This window comes from Taudactylus pleione, unplaced genomic scaffold, assembly GCF_031769625.1.
Source record: "Taudactylus pleione unplaced genomic scaffold, aTauple2 ptg000451l, whole genome shotgun sequence".
In the NCBI taxonomy this organism is placed as follows: domain Eukaryota; kingdom Metazoa; phylum Chordata; class Amphibia; order Anura; family Myobatrachidae; genus Taudactylus; species Taudactylus pleione.
In genome coordinates this window covers 853,678-859,677 of record NW_028284853.1, presented here as the reverse complement: position 1 = coordinate 859,677, position 6,000 = coordinate 853,678, and positions in this window count along the sequence as shown.

The following is a 6,000-nucleotide window of genomic DNA, read 5'->3' as shown; positions in this document are numbered from 1 at the left end:
CTAAACCTAACCTTCCCCTCCCCGCACCCTAACACTCTCTCCCCGATGACTAAACCTAACCTCCCCCTCCCCGCACCCTAAACCTAGCCCTCCCCCCTAGTGCCTAACCCTGCACTGTAACCCTCCCCCTAATGCCCGATACTTACCTTCAGGATGCCGGCGGTCGGGATTCTGGTGCCGGGATCCTGACACTGTTGGGATTTCGGCGCCAGTATCTCGCCCAAATCCTGCACGCCGGGATGCAGTCTACATGTCGTTGTGGGTGTATATACACATATAATTATACATATATGTGTTTATATATATATATATACACACAGACACTCACACACATATATATATATGCACATACAGTGTAAATATATATATATATATATATACAGTTACACACACATACAGCTGTATGTCCCTGATGACGGGAAGGAATCCCGAAACGTAGGATTAAAGGACTTTTACCTTTGAATACTTCAGTCTTGTGAGTGCCTCCGTATGTGGATTTGTATATTTTGGGCTACTTGCCCTGGAGGGCATTGGAGCAGTATACACATGGTGGCTGGAGTTCCAGGTCTATTTGGGTGTCTATATATATATATATATATATATATATTTGTATATATTACATTTACATCACATGCTTAATATGTTACATCCTGGTGCCGCAGCACACTGAGTACAAGGGCAGTTTGCTGCTGGACGCTGGCAGCCTGGAACAGTGCTGCATCGTATCTGCTCACTGCCTGCCTGGTGTGAAGAGTCTGTGGAGGCTGAAGGCGGGCCGCGGAAGGGCTGGAGGTGGAGCAGCGAGCAGAGTGGGCCGGCCAGTGACATCGCCGGTGCCGAACCCAGCTGCCGCAGCCTCTGTGCGTGTTTTTTTTGCCTTCTCCGGGGGTGGGGGGGATGGAAGTGGGTGTAGATAGGCGCCCGCCGCTGGGAATGCACCGGGTCTCGCAGCCTGCAGGACTGGCTTCCTGGAGAGGGAAGACCATTCCCTCTCTCCAAGGCAGCCTCAACGTGCCGCCCCTCAGGTCCCAGCGCCCATAGGCAGCTGCCTAATGGAAGCGTCAGCAATGTGGGCAAACCATGTTGCAATGCAGGGGGTCTAAATACATACTTTTTTTTGCAGGTGGGGTAAATACTAGCTACTTTTGCATGTAGCCCACAGATGTTGGGCAGCTTTATTATTACACTGCAATTTAGATTTCAGTTTGGATGTGTCCCTCCCAAATCTAACTCTCTCTGCACATTTTACATCTGCCACACCTGCAGTGCAGCATGGTTTTACCAAGATACTTGGGGGTAAATTTACTTAAATTAGTTTTTAGAAGTGGAGATGTTGCCCATAGCAACCAATCAGATTGTAACTATTACCTTCTAGAAGGTTCTAGTTAAATGTTAAGTAGAATCTGATTGGTTGCTAAGGGCAACATCTCCACTACTAAAAACTCTCACTTTAGTAAATATACCCTTTGGTCTTTTTTACTCTATTCCCAAATCTGAATCAGGCCCATTATCCATAGAGAGGAGAAATATTGTTGGCCAGGGGCTGATTGGGCCACTGGGAAGTCGGGACATTTCCCGCTGGGCCGGTCAGGGCTGGGCCGGAGCTGATCCCGTCCCCGCCTCCCTCTCCCTTCCCCTCACAAACCCTTGCCATTCCGCGGGCCCATTCACACTTGTCGCGATCAGAGCATATCTGCTATCGGGCAGCATGTGCAGAAACTCATTGTAGGCAGGGGCAGAATAATGAGTGGTGCAGCTTAACTGCTGACAGCCGTGCCACACTTCCACCCATAAACTAAAGCAAACAACTCACTGACTGCAGTCACGTCATGGCACCTTCACATGCACAGGGGCTTGCCCCTCCTCTTCCTGCTCCTCATCTGAGTCACTGGACTGCCTGTGCTGCCTCCCTGGGTCCTCATCACACTGTCCAGGCTCCCTGCAGCTGCTATTTACAGGCAGAAGCAAGGAGACCAGGTACCACGGGGGTGCTGTGTGTACTTTGGAGTAATATGGGGAGGGCAGCTGAGAATACTGGACTGTAATATAGAGGTGCTGTGTGTACTAGGTGGTGATTGTGGGGGGGTGTATATACTGGGCTGTAACATGTGGGTGCCTTGTGTACTGGAGGTAATATGGGGGTCTGAGTATATTGGACTATAATATGTGGGTGCTGTGTGTACTGGGGGTGATACGGGGAGGGGGCTGTGTATACTGGACTATAATATGTGGGTACTGTGTGTACTGGGGGTGATACGGGGAGGGGGCTGTGTATACTGGACTATAATATGTGGGTGCTGTGTGTACTGGGGGTGATACGGGGAGGGGGCTGTGTATACTGGACTGTAGTATTGTGTGTTGTGTGTACTGGGGGTGATATGGGGGAGGGAGGCTGTGTATCCTGGACTGTAATATGTGCATGCTGTGTGTACTTTGGAGGAGGTGTGGGCTGTGTTCCTGGAATGTAATATGGGGGTGCTGTGTGTACTTAGAGGTAATATGGGGGAGAGGGGGCTATTTATACTGGAGTGTAAAATCGGGGCGCTGTATGCACTGAAGGGTATTATGGTGAAGTGTACTGTGTATACTGAGTGGTATTATGTGGAGGGTGTTGTGTATACAGAGTGGTATTATGGGGGTATTGTGTATACTGAGTGGTATTATGGAGGGTGCTGTGCGTACTAAGAGGGGAATCGGTATGTTATACTGCCGGAAGTCAGCTGAAGATCCTGACAGGGAAGGTACAGACGTGTCCTCTTGCATCTTTGCTGATCGCGCTGCAAACATGCGCACACATCGCACCATGCGATTAGCCGCATGCGCCATGCTACGCCATGCCGCGCGCTGCGTTCGCACCATGTAATCCTGTGGAACGCGGGTACGTGACTCGCGCCATACGTGGCACGATTTGCCGCACAACCAGCAAAGATAGAAGAGGACACATCTGTAAGTAGGCTATTGCTAAACCTCTCCCCCCCCCCAAACCCTCCCTTAGGGATGCCTATCCCTAACCTCCCCCCTTAGTGCCTCACCCTAACCTCCCCCCAGGTGTGCCTCAACCTAACCCCCCCTCCCCGCACCCTAAACCTAACCCTCCCCCGGGGGTGCCTGACCCTAACCCCCCTTCCCCTAGCCTAACCCTCCCGTGGGTGTGCCTGGCCCTAAGTCCCCCCGGTAGTCCCTAACCCTCCCCCCTATCTGCTCCCGACGCCCGGCTTACCTACGATCGGTATGCCAGGCGTCAGGATTTCGGCGTGGGGCTAATGATAGGTGTCGGTATTTAGACGCCTATCATTAGTCCCATGTCAGGGTTTTCACTGTCGGGAAGCCGGCAGTCGGCATTTCGACCGCAGGCTTCCTGACCACATACCCTAAGAGGTAGCCTACTATGGTGGCAGTAATGGATATAATTAGCAGAGAAGGCTATAAGAGGGCAAAATGAGAGGATTTCATGCAACATGAGACCACGTACAGTGAGTGTGTATTATAGACTGTTCAGAGTAGTGATTTAATCGGGGACGTAACTATAATGGGACCTGTTAGCTTAGGGGTCATAAAATGAACACTAGAGCACTTAGGGATGAATACAGTTAGCCGTGAACAATGCTGTCTGGTGAAAAGCGTATTGAATTGCCTCATTCGCCTGTTTTGACGCAACGTTTTCTCCATGCGCGTCCCCCTTTTGGCCCTATTCAATTGTAAAAAACGCGGATAGGCGAATGGTTTACAAAGTGAAACTAGTGAAAGAGACCTCTTTTTTGGGGGAAATCAGTCTGTACCAGATAAAGAGCTTCAGTGACCCTGGGAATCAATATAGAATAGTAGCAGTAGTAGCCATAATAAAAGTATGTAGTGAACTTATTTTGGTGCAATGGGCTGTTATATGCGTATTTGCATATGTGTGGGGAAAATGATAGAAAGCAAAGTTTTTTTCTGAAAAATAAGTACCAAGGTTACATTTGGGGTACCTGAAAATGAGTACTAGTATATTTTGTTGTCTCTAAAATGAAGATTTAACAAAATCTCAAAAACATACCTGCAGCTGCCTTGTGCAATCCCAAAAGCATCTGTTCCAAACATATAGCCCCCCAAAGTACCAGGCCCCCCACTTTTTTTTTTCCATTTTCCAACATTTTTGTTAATTTTTACCCCCAAAATTACATTTTTTGGTGTGAGTTAAGTTATTTTTTTTTCCCTATTAGTAATTGGGGGGTGTCCATAGGGTTCTGAACCAAGGGGGTCATTCAGACCCACTCGCGAGCGGCAGTACGCTCGCAAGTGGGTCGATGTTCCCCACTGCGCATGCGCACGACGGAGGGAGCTCCGTCGTGCGCATGCGCGAGACCTGGCGAGCGAAGGACTTTCCATCGCTCCGGGTCTCGCACCAAAGGGGGCGTGCTGTCGATGTTGATTGACAGCACGCCCCCTTTGGTGGGCGTTCCGGGGGCGTGCCTGCCAGACGGAGGCGTTCCTATGGGAACGCCTACCGTCTGAAGCCGGCCCCACTGACATCACTAGTGATGTCAGTGGGAGTGATTTTGGCTCTGATAGAGCCAAAATCACTCCTGGCCTTGCGGTTGAGAAAACCCGACCACAGGGTTTCACTCGCAAGTCCGATGGTCGCGATGGTCAAGACCATCGCGACCATCTTGTTGGACGCTCGTATATGCTGTGGGTGGTGACCCACAGCTATACGAGCGTCCAGGAGGACGCTCCATTTTAATGGAGGTGGGCCCTGATCCAGAGCGAGCGCTCTGGTCAGGGCGTCCGGCTCTGAATCAGGGCCCAAGTCCCTACATTATTACCCCAAAATATGGATTTTGCACTTCTTTTCTCCTGCCTTTTGCTGGATAAACATTTTCGCCTGTTTTTACCTATGGAGATTTCGCCTAGGCGAAAAACTCAGGGGAATTGAATATGAAGATACTTTGAAAACAGGCGAAAAGTGCAAATCAGAGAGAACTTTTCTCCAAACTGCACTTTTCGTGGCTAATTGAATACGGCCCTTAGATGCAAAATGATTTACAAACAGGAAGTGTTTGTGGGAGGTAATGGGGGTGGCGAGCAAAACGCAGGGGATGTGTCTCAGACTGCAAATTCATATGCAGCTGTAAAGTCCCCAGGCATCTTAGAGACGAATACAAATCCCCACTGCTGTGACAGATCCGCTGCGTACATATTGTCAATCGCAAAGAAATTTGCGTGCATTACAGGCCCTAAGTGTCTTTTGCACAGGGGAGAGGGGACCAAGCATATTTTTGCTCCTGGGCCCATCAGTCGCCCGGTGCAGACCACACCCCCTCCGTGTGACCTCACATGGGGGCAAGGCCACAATCGCTGGTGCTTATAGCAATGCCCGGAGCATCCTCAGGATGCTCCGGGGAGCTGTAAGGGCAGCGGTGTGACCGTCTGAAGCATTCTAAGGACGCTCCAGATGGCACTGCTGCATAGATTATAGCTGCAGTGTGCCATTCTAGGTACCCTGCTAGCCAGATGAGGCTAGCAGAGATAAGCTCAGAGGGCCAGACCAAATGACTCCAAGGGCCTTATACGGCACCTAGGCCTGAGGTTCCCCATCCCTGGTATAGTATGAGTGAAAAGGGGGCGAGGGGGAGCTGCTGTGCATTCCTAGCACCAGCAGCTCCTCCCATGGGTCTTTGCTGAGCTCCATGAGTCACTTCTTATGGCTCCAGCAGCAACACTGAAGGTAAGGTGCGGCTGGCACTGCTGTTCTGACTGCTTCAAAAAGAAGTGACACATGGCAAGCGTCACAGTCATACTGCACACGCGCAGCAATTCATTAGCGACAACAGTTGTAGTGAGGACTTAATCGCAAAGTGATTGACAGGCAGAGGCCTTTTGGGGGAGGTAACAGGGAGTGGCAGTAAAAACGCGTGTCACAGCTGTTTTGGGGGCGTGTCTCAGCCTGCGATTCCATACACAATGAACATGGCACCTGTATCTTAGAAACAGTGGCCATGCTGTGCGACTACAGGGCTC